This window comes from Dendrobium catenatum, unplaced genomic scaffold (genome assembly GCF_001605985.2).
Source record: "Dendrobium catenatum unplaced genomic scaffold, ASM160598v2 fragScaff_scaffold_1500, whole genome shotgun sequence".
Classification (NCBI taxonomy): Eukaryota; Viridiplantae; Streptophyta; class Magnoliopsida; order Asparagales; family Orchidaceae; genus Dendrobium; species Dendrobium catenatum.
Genome location: NW_021319962.1, coordinates 32441 through 43762, shown reverse-complemented (window position 1 = coordinate 43762; position 11322 = coordinate 32441).

Here is an 11322-nt window from a genome sequence, read left to right as displayed (position 1 = left end):
TTTAGAAGAATTCATGGGTTACTTAATATTTTCAAAGGCTTGATTTTAAACTCTATGATTGTGACAAATTACTTTGATATATTATTCTATAAGATATTTTTTTGAAACCAAGTAGTGAACAGATCTCCTTTTCATATTCAATTGAATTTTTTAAGTTAGGTCTTTTGATTTTAAAAGATAATTTTGCCCTGTGAAAAAGTCTGAGCTAAGGGTAAACATGATCGGATACTTTATCGCATTTTTGGATTTTTGACGCTATTAACTCATTAACTGACAAGTTTTTAAAATCAATCACATGGAGACCATGTCATATTCATGCCATGATGAAAAAAATTGTTTTAATTCATTTTTATAACTTTTTTGCTTTACTTTCCTCCTCCTTTTATTATAATAAAAGGGGGAGAAGTTTGTATTGTTTGTTCTGGTTTTTGATCACTTACTCATTTCTTTGAATTATTTGCCATCGTAAAAAAAGGAAGATTATTATGAATCTATTTTCATGGATTATGATTTTGATGATAGTAAACACTTGTTTCTCTACGGCTGCCTTGCCTACTGACATTTTAGGACCACAAGATCAGAGGACAATCGAAACCAGCTCAAGATTAGGTAGACTAGGTCTGAGTCAATTTTTAAATGTACTTTTTCCCTTTCTTGAGTCAATTGTAATCTTTGAGGTGTCTGATGCTAAGTAACCCTACACACACACTTGAGTGATTTTTTCTATCTTAATTTAGAGTTCTCTGATTTTGCTTACATTGGCCTGGACAATCGGTTCAAAAATAGAAATCTTAATCAGGGCATCATGGTTAAGGCAGCAGTCATTATGACGATCGGCTTAGACGATATTGTATCAGCCAGGATGATAGGCTCAAATCAAAAAGAATCAGCCGTCATGATTTATTTAGGTATTCTTTATTTTAGGACATCAGCTAAGAAGATATACTATAGGCCTAGACGATGCAGTATAATTAGGCCTAAATTGATATGATAATTAAAGAAAGAAATTAAGGCTGGTTTTAGATCACATCAGTTGGGCCGATCACAGGATCAGTCGGGACGACGGCGTGGACGATTGACATCGGCCTACTTCAATTTAGGGCGATGTCTAGGATGATTTGGCTCAGAGTTGAACTAAAGGCCAGGATGATATCCTATCGGCCTGGACGATGTGACCAAAATTAATCTAATCGTCCCAAACCGACCGAGCTGATTGAGCAAAATTTACGCTGATCGGCCTAGCCAATACCCCTATCGGCCTGGACGATAAAGTCGATTTATATAAAATAAGAGCTATTCCAAAGCTTTTATATTTAAGATCTATTGCTTTAACTTAGAGGAGATCTTTTACTACTGTCTTGACCTGAGAAAGCCTAGAGGAGAGGAAGAGAGAGAGAGAGAGGATTTTGTTAGGGGGAGCTTGTGAGGGGGATTCACAAGGGTTGCTCTAAGCATTGTTCCACTTCTTCTTTCACTTGAGTCTCTTTTCATTGGAAGGGTTGAGAGAGGTGAGCTTCAGTAATCGATCAAGGTTCTCTTCCTTCTTTAGGAGGAAGCAAAAGGAGTTGGATTCTCTGCCTCGCCTGGGTTGGTGGAAAGGAGTTTTTGTGAGGGCTTCTCTACATTACTGTGGGAGAAAAAGGAGAGTCACTTTTATAGTACAATACTTGTTGAAACTTGTTATCAGACCTAAACTTATATCCCAGCGGCTAACAAAGAGGAGGGTAAATTGGTAATTAAAAATTTCCCTCTTTAATTTTTAAACCGATAAAAACTTTAATGATTTTTTGTAAAAAGATTTTTCAACCACAGATCAATAGAAAAAAGGTAAAGTAAACAAAAAGAAAAATAGCAAAAAATAAAAAGACACAAGTTTTATAGTGGTTCGGTCAAACACGACCTACATCCACTCCCTGGAGGCATCCTCCGAGTATTGCACTAATATCAATAGTGTCTCTCCTTTTGCCCCCACAACAAGGCGGAGAAGCCTTCGCAAAACTCTCTTCCACCACTACCCGGTGCGGCAGAGAACCGTCGTCCTTTTACACCCTCCAAGTGTAGGCAGAGAACCTCCTGCTGTTCACACTCTCCATGTGTAGGCAGAGAACCTTCCATCCTTTTACACCCTCCAAGTGTAAGCAGAGTACCTCTCGCTGTTCACACTCTCCAAGTGTAGGTAGAGAACCTTTCGTCCTTTCACACTCTCCAAGTGTCGGCAGAGAACCGGATCTCCTTAAAAGATCTTTTCAAAAGAAATCTAGAAGGATAAGAGAAAAGAGTGAAGTAATCACAATTCACAAAGTCGAGATCCTTACCTTTGAGTACCAAGTGAATCCTTCACACTCCAATGGTAGGAACTCTCCTTCAAACACTCTCTCTCACTCACTCCTTCACACTTCTTTCAGTAAGCACGAAGATCAATGACCAAAAAGATTAAAAGGCAGTTTATAAAGGACATTTTATATGAAAGACATGAAAAACCATCAAAAAAATAGCTAATTTTTAATTCTGTACGTACATGATCATCCCATACGATCATGATTTAATACGTACGAACAATGTAAAACTGTTACGTACGAACTCTTATGTGCATTGGGACGAGGTGACTTCGTACCTGATCATCATCTCGTACGAACTATATTCATCCCGTACGAACAGTTATTTTAAAGCCACGCTGAAACATAACTGCAAACAATTTATATGTTAAAAGAACATAGAACATCGTCCTGGGATGAATGTTCATGTTCGTCTTGACGAACAGTACAAACCTTGAAACCCGAGAAGATCGTCCTGGGACAAATGATGTGTTTCGTCTGGACGAACTATTCAAAATGAGAATCCCGAGGACATCGTCCAGAGAAGAACTGGGTATTTCGTCTGGACGATCAGTTCAGAGTGAGGATCCAGAGTAGATTGTCCAGGGACGAACTGGGTATTTCCTCTGGACGATCCATTCAGAGTGAGGATCCCGAGGAGATCATCCAGGGATGAACTGGGTATTTCGTCTGGACGATCCGTTAAGAGTGAGGATCCCAAGGAGATCGTCCAAGGATGAATTGGGTATTTTGTCTGGACAATTAGTTCAAGTTATGAATCCAGAGAAGATCCTCTTGGAACGAACGGACCATTTCGTCTGGACAAACAGTTCAAAGTGAGAAATCAGAAGACATCGTCCATGGACGAATTTGGCATTTTGTCTAGACGATCAGGACTTAGAAAAATTTCTTCACTTTTTTGTTTGTTTCATTGCTCTGCGAAGGGTATAACTGACTTGATCGTCCGTATGAACAATGTTCATCCTGTACGATCAGTAAAAAATATTTGACGTTTTAAATATCTCCCTCAGTGTGTGTGTTCTAGGTTGCTCAATTTCAATCATACTCTCTCTGACTCAATAAAGTGAAAAATATAGACTTCAAGTTACAAAATATAATATGCTGAATTTGATTTTAAGTCTTCAGTAGTCTGAAGTACGATTATCCTGAAATGTTAGTCAACACAAGAGCAAACATAATTCTTCCAAAAAGTGTTAGGAGAAAATAATAATTGGAATCATCAAAACTATACAAGTTGCAAGAATATAAAACATATAAACAACAACTCTCTTAACAATCTCTCCATTTTTTATGATGGAAAAATAATTATTGTTTGTAAATATTTCAAATTCTCAAACATCTCTTAAACTCCCCCTGAATTGATAAACATGCGAGAATAATGAGGCATTTGCACAACAGTCTCTTTTTTTTTTTTAAAAAATACAAACAGAACAGATACGACAGAATAGATACGATACGAACAAAAATGATACAAACACAAACAGAATAGATACGACAGAACATATACAATACAAACAAATAATATTTCTCCCCCTTTTTGACAATAGCAAAAAGAGAAGAAAAAAAGAACAAAAACAGAAATATAAGAAGTCATATGATAATCCTTTGATAATTGATCTTTGAAAGTGATTGAGATAAAATTGCAAATAAAATAAAAAATTATCAGGCAAATAAAATGATTCATATGATTTAAGAAGAGATATAATATTGATAATAAAAAGGAATTATCAAAAACATGAGTCAATTTAGATATTGAGATAAAGAATATCATTACAAAAAGAATTAATATAAAATTTATATACTTCAAATTTTTAATACCAAATAAAATCATGCAAAAGATTAATTTGAATTAAAAGATTGAAAGATTAAGGAATGAATTTGAACAAAATACCACTTGTGACACTTTTCACATCTTTTCAATTTGTGCATCTTTTTACAGGTGGGATAATTTCGTGCCTCTTTTTCAAATTGTGAACTTTTGCACATTCTTTTGATTTTTGTACATTTTCAAGTGTATTCTCAATTTCTTCCAAAATCAATAATCTAAAATCTCAAATTTCTCTTAAGTATAATAATATTTATATTAAAAATAGAAATGCAAAATAAGAAAATATTACAATTGCAATAATAATATAAAAATTTAAATTAGTTTAACAAGAGATATGAGATTGACATTCGTAATTACATCAAGTTATAAGCACAACTTAAATTTAGAAAAATTAGATTTTCTAATGAATTCAATTTTGTGTTGCAGTTCAAGGTATAGCACTTGTAAGATAAAATTTTTTAGGAATTTTCATATAGGCTAACATACATTTCAAAACAAGATTTAAAGCAAGACAAAATAATTTATATTGATATCATGATGAAGAATATTATATTCAGTACAAATGATATCAATACACTCACAATCTAAAAATATATAAAACACAAAACACAAAATATAATATAAAAGTATAACTGCTAACAACATATCACTGATACAAACATAATCACATCACATTGAAAAGCATAAAGAACTACATTGTTCACTCAGATGGGCCCTGATCTGGAGGAGGTGGCTGGTTGTAAAAATTAAAATAACTGCTCATCATAGTCATATTTGAGTTTATTCCATCTATTTGCTCTCGCATCCAACTCATATTCTAATGGTACTAAGCATCCTGCATTTGTAGATGAGTTTCAATTTGATCAAAGCGTTGATCAAAATGAGTCTCTTGACGATCAAATCTGTGAACCAAATCTTGATAATTTGGTTCACCAGTAGTTGCAGGTAGAGGTGCTCTTCTCCTTTCCTCCTCAGAATCACTACTTATCACTTATGTTTCTTTATTGAAAATAGCTCGGAAGGATCCATCATTGTAGTAGAGAGGCTCTTCTAGAGAGAGAGGATTTTGTGAGGGGGAGATTGTGAGGGGGATTCACAAGGGTTACTACAAGCATTGTTTCACTTCTTCTTCCACTAGAGTCTCTTGTCCTTAGAAGGGCTGAGAGAGGTGAGCTTCAGCAATCGATCAAGGTTCTCTGCCTGCTTCAGGAGGAAGCAAAAGGAGTTGGGTTCTCTGCCTTGCCGGGGTTAGCGGAAAGGAGGTTTTGTAAGGGCTTTTCCGCCTTGCTGTGGGAGCAAAAGGAGAGTCACATTTTAGTGCAATACCTGGAGAGCGCTTCCAGGGAGTGGACATAGGTCGAGTTGACCGAACCACTATAAATCTCTGTGATCTATTTCTACTGCTTTCACTTTTATTTATTTTTCAGCACTTTGATTTTTGTGGTGATTTTGGTTTATGATTGTTGTGCTTTGCTTAAATAATTTTTAAAATACCAATTCACCCCCATCTTGATTAGCCTCGGGCTAGTTCTTAAGGGCTTAACATCCCTAACAAACTTTCATAACCATCATATGATAAGGAATCAATGAAAAAATAGTAAAACTCACATGTTGTAGCATAAAAATATATATAAAGATAGTAAAGTTGTACAGTGGGAAACTGGTAAACTAATAAACTAGGTGAGTGTGAAATTGATAAAATAGTCATGATCATGATAATACAATAATGCACTAAATAATCACACATTCACTATAACTAGTATGTTACAAGCAGTACAATAAATAATGGTAACAGTAACCGTATTAATAATAATATCGATGAATCAATAGTTGCATCAATGAATCAATAATAGCCTCTTTAGTGATAGTAATATTAGAGCAGTATAATAACAATAACATTAAAAATAAACATTGTTCATCTCAATACTAGTGGAAGTAATAATAAGATAATGCAAGTAAATCTAGGGGTGTCAAAATAGATTTTTAGGTTAGGTTAGGGTCAAACATGAAATTGACCCGAGTCCAAGCAAATTGACTCAAACCCAAATCAATTTTATAAACATGTTGGATATTAGGGACCCTTGCGGGTTACTCTGTTGTCTCGACTCAACCCCACCCATGAATTGGGGTATATATGTTTTGAGAGCGAGTTTGCCTCATTAGCACTGCATGTGGTTTGTGAGGATAGTGGAGCTCGGAGGGCTCACGAGATTGATGCTCAAGATCACAAGATCACCAGCGTGGACTACATAGGGTGGAGTTCAGACGACCTAACTCAGGAAGTTCTCAGTAAGATCTGCTGGATCGAGTTTTGAATGCTAAATAGATGGTGCGAATGTGGGATTGGGCTGGATCAAGCAGTGCTGGTGCGGTGCAAATGCAGGATCGCTGAGTCCAAACATTGCAGAGGGTGGAGTCTGAAGGCTAGATCTAGCTTGCAAGCATGGGATTGGGCTGTAGAGGGTGGAGTCTAGGTCTTTTTGGGTTAATTCTGGGTTTTTAGGTCAACCCAAATCTGACTTGATTTTATTAATACGATGAAATCTTAAACCTAAACCCGACCAGTATGGCAAACGGGTTGACCTGAACTTAGAATTTTTTTGGGTCAGGTCAGGGTCAGGTCAAGTTTTGACACCCCTAAATAAATCCATACATGGATAATAAATATGTGAATAGTAACAGTAAAGTCAAATAACAACACTGAATCAATAACATGCAATTCATTAGTAACACGAAATAAGTAAGAATACCTAATTTAAACGGTGTTTTTAGAAGTAAATTAATTGTTTGTAACTATTAACTAAATAAATAGAGTTTTCACTCCTTTAACCATCAACACACTAATAATTCCTTATAAATCCCATGCAGTGAATGGTGAACAGTAATTGTAACATCAAACCATAATATTTAAAGAAAAGCCCGTCGACCCATCATCATGTATAGGTCAGTAATAGCCTTCAACCAATGTTAGTGAAATTAACTTTTACTTTTTTTACATGTATATTATTATCCCATTAATATAATATTAATATCAATCAACTATTACCCAATCATACACCTATTTTAATTTTTAATGCCTATATTAAGAATATGCTAAAATAAAAACACTCAATTATTTATTCAATCTAAATTATACAAAATACAATAACTTCTATTTTACCAAGTAAAATTCAGAAATTAATTTGTCAAAATGTCTGTAATGCTTGGTACTTTAAAATAAAAAAGTTATATGGTAGAAGTTTGTTAAAACTAAAAAAAGTACAATAAAATCAATTCTAAGGAGAATTAAATGGTCAAACTTAAAATCTTTAAAAAAGTAAGCAGGAATAAGTCACCCACCTCAATTGGAAATTTTTTTGAAATAGCGATGAAGCGATCTGACATCAAAATTTAGCTTTTCTCTCATTATCTCTCCTCTTATCCGTCCCTTCCCCTCCTTTCTTGTTCGATAAGTTGGTGGCACATGTGAGGGGTGAGGCAAGTGAGTGGAGAAAATTATATAAAAATGATTTTAATGATCTAGTACCGTAGTGCTCAGACCCATCACAGAGGCTTTAACATCATAGTGGCCATTCTGGATGCCACTGCACTCCAGAATCTGCTTATAAGTCCAGCGCTGTTGCTCTGTAGTTCAAATAGGAATTAAAATTTTTTTACACATTTCAAAATTTTTTTTGGGAGAATTAGGGGCAAAAGCCCATATATTAATCAAAGAAAATTACAAAGACTAGTTACAAGTAAGTATAGAAAAAAACCTATACCACCCCAAAACCTTAAGAAAAGAAATACATTACATTACAAGAAAAATAAGAGGATAAGGGAAATAGAAAATGGACTCAGGTAATAAAGAACTACATCATAGCTGCATCAAGATCAGGCTAATGGAAAGCCAAAATCCAGCAAAATGCACTGGTTGCCAGATTCCAGGGGAACCGACCCTCGTAGTGCCAAAATAACCTCCCACAAAAACCTGGTTGCCCGAAGACCATCCAAGGATGCTGGATTGATGTAGTCCTTGCTCATCATCATCCCAAAATTCCCAAAATCCAGAGTAGCAGGCAAAATCACAGTCAATGAGTAGGCATGAGAGTGTTGAATCAGCATTGAACTGGTCGTGACTAAGACCAAAAACTCCCAGCAAAAGGCACCAGCATCCAGCTGCAAGAAGAAGCAGCAGAAAAAAATACGAAAAACAGGGCCTAACCCATTCCACAGCAACATAATGACCTTCCAGAAATCCACCTTCCAGACAAAAACCATAAGGGCAATATCAAATACAAGAGAATCAGCCCAGAATTCCCATAAAATTCTCTTTGAGCTTATCATATCCATTCCAGTGAATTGTTTTTGCACGGATAGCCTTAATAATATCAACCTTAATAATTTTAAAATTTTGAGTTGATACAATTAAAGCTGCATAGAGGACAACACCTTTACTACTATTAATTACTTAATACTCCTACAGGACAGTCTTCACCCATTTTAAAGAGGAAGACTAGAACTTGCATAGAGGATCAGATCTTTACCATTGTTGATGGTGTTTAGACTCATACTTGATAGTCTTCACCCTTTTTAAAGAGGAGGTTTAGAGCCCGTGTAAAGAACTAAGCCTTTTCCGGTACTGAAAGCCTACAAATTTTAGACTGTCAAATTTTCCCTCAATTTATGGGGGGGGGTGGAACATTAGACCAACTTTGAAAAGTTGTGCTATCTCCCTAACGCTAAGGGGAGTATAAATAAATTTCTTAAGTGAGAATTGAGAATTTTTATTTTTTATTTTCTTAGAAATTTTTTGGGTCAAAAAATAGTATTTTTTTTTTTAAATAATTAATTAAACAATTTATTAAACAATAAAATTAGTACACCTGAAAGAGGCTGCACAATTGCCGCATCAAGAAAAACAAATAAAAAAGTGATGTACGTGCGCCCATATACGAGCGCCAGGCACGCGGTCCCCGCCTCAGGCGACGACTGGCTAGTTTGGCCATCAGCTCGTGCCCGGGCTCGATTTTTGGTTCGGACTATCCAATTTGGACTTTTTGGGATCCCCAGGATGGTTTTTTGACATTCTAGACTTAATTTTTGCGCTTTTAGGGCCTAATAGATCCTCTACAGTAATTTTCAAGCCATTTCAAATGTTTTAGAATGAAATTTTTTTATATTTTCTACTTTGATCATCACTCCAACTTCATGGAGCGCTAAAATTATAATCAAGGATATTTTACTTAGTTCATGACCCCAAGGGGAAGTCCACATTGGCATTTAAGGAATAGTCAAGCCTCATAATTATCCAAAAATTATAATTTTATATTCCAAAAAATTAAAACACTCAAATAAATATTTTAGACTCTACGAGTTATAACATTAGAAAATAGGGGGCAACTTATACATTACTAAAAATTACCTTGATCGGGCATGAATCTCGAGGCATATCAAACTTGAAAACTTTCACAATTAAATTTGGGATCATCCGAACTATGTTTTAACAAACTTATATTCAAATTGAACATCTCAAGGAGATGAACCCAATGACACCAAAATCAGTTCAATCTGAGCCCAAATGGTCCAAAGCATGGGACATAAGCATATTTGGATGGCTCAAAGCATTAATTGGATTACAAAATGATCTCTAAATATGACATGCTTATAGTTGAATCGAGCAACTTGATAAGTCAAATCCAACGAGCCCAATAATGCTTAATTCTGACTTCATTAAGGCATATAAATGATTAAAATTGCTCCATGATCGAGGAAATCAGTAAGCGCCATCCGATGGAGCACTATGAATTTGCCTTGGATATTCTTCATTTTTACAGAGTGTACCACTAACAAAAAATATCTAAATAGACCCTTACTCTCTACATGAAGGGGACCTTTGGCTAAAGATTGGAGAGAACTCTGAGGCTTCAAGGATCTTAGAGCTCTACCTAGGCACCACCGCATGCGAGCTTTTGTCGACCACCACCGAACCAATGCCCGCCCTCCGATCTTTGATGGAATTCCACTCGACCATCTTCATACAATCGCTAAGTTGGGAATTTTTATCGGACCTCTGCCCGACCGCTAACCATCGTTAGACCTCCACGTTTTCGCTGACCTCTGTTGGTCCTTCTCCCAGCAGCTTCCACCAAACTTCCAACTTCTATCATTCGACCAAGGTCATTACAAACTCCTGAGTACCCATAATTGTAATTTAACTGCCTCCAAGTTAAGGGACATGTCAACATTTGTAACTAAAATATATTGGAAATTTTCACCTTGGTGAGGCCCCCTGTTTTTTTTTTCCCTTTTAGGTTTTCCATGTAAAATTTTTTTGACGTTTTTCCTCTCTCTCTCTCTCTCTCCAACTATTTATTTGTGTGTTGGATATTTGTACATCGCTAGGACGAAAAAATTTACTCACTCTAGTTCCGTGAATATACTAACCTTCAATAAGTATACATGATAGTATTAGTTGTATATTATACGATCTTATTACAATTTTATAAATAATTACATTTGTAGAGTCTCTCTCTGTGTATATATAAGAGAAACTTAATATATTCATGGAATAATTTTCTTTTTGTTTTATTTTTTAGATAACGATCGTAATTTCATTTGACTAATACTTTCTTAGAGCTTTTCAAAAGTTTTGTAGTGAAAAGTTATTTTTTTACAATCAGAGTAGCTAAGTAACTTTCGCCATAACAATTTCACAACAAATTTTATTAAACGATTCAATCGTCCCAAACAATCCTATCTTTATTTTTAAAAATAAGAAATTTTAGGTTTATTTGGGACGATAATAGTATTTTATAAAGTTGGTTATGCTGCGAAAAAAAAGTAATTAAACTATTCTGGTTAAAAAAAAATAATTTTCCTTCAAAGAAATTTTTGAGAAATGGTCAAAAAGCAACAATAAAGTAGTAACCAAATAAAATTATAGTTATTATCTAAAATGCAATTCACTGAAAAAATTGCCCCTAAAAGACCCTTATCTCTAAATGAAAAAAAGGCCTGGATAATATACTTAGGTTTCCCTTATTTTCTAAATATTTTATTTCCATAATTTAAAAATATTAATATAATCAAAATGAAATTATGGAACCATGAAACTTTATTTTGTTCCCTCGTGAACAAATTTCACATGGTAACTAAAGAACTTAGTTGTTGGCATTA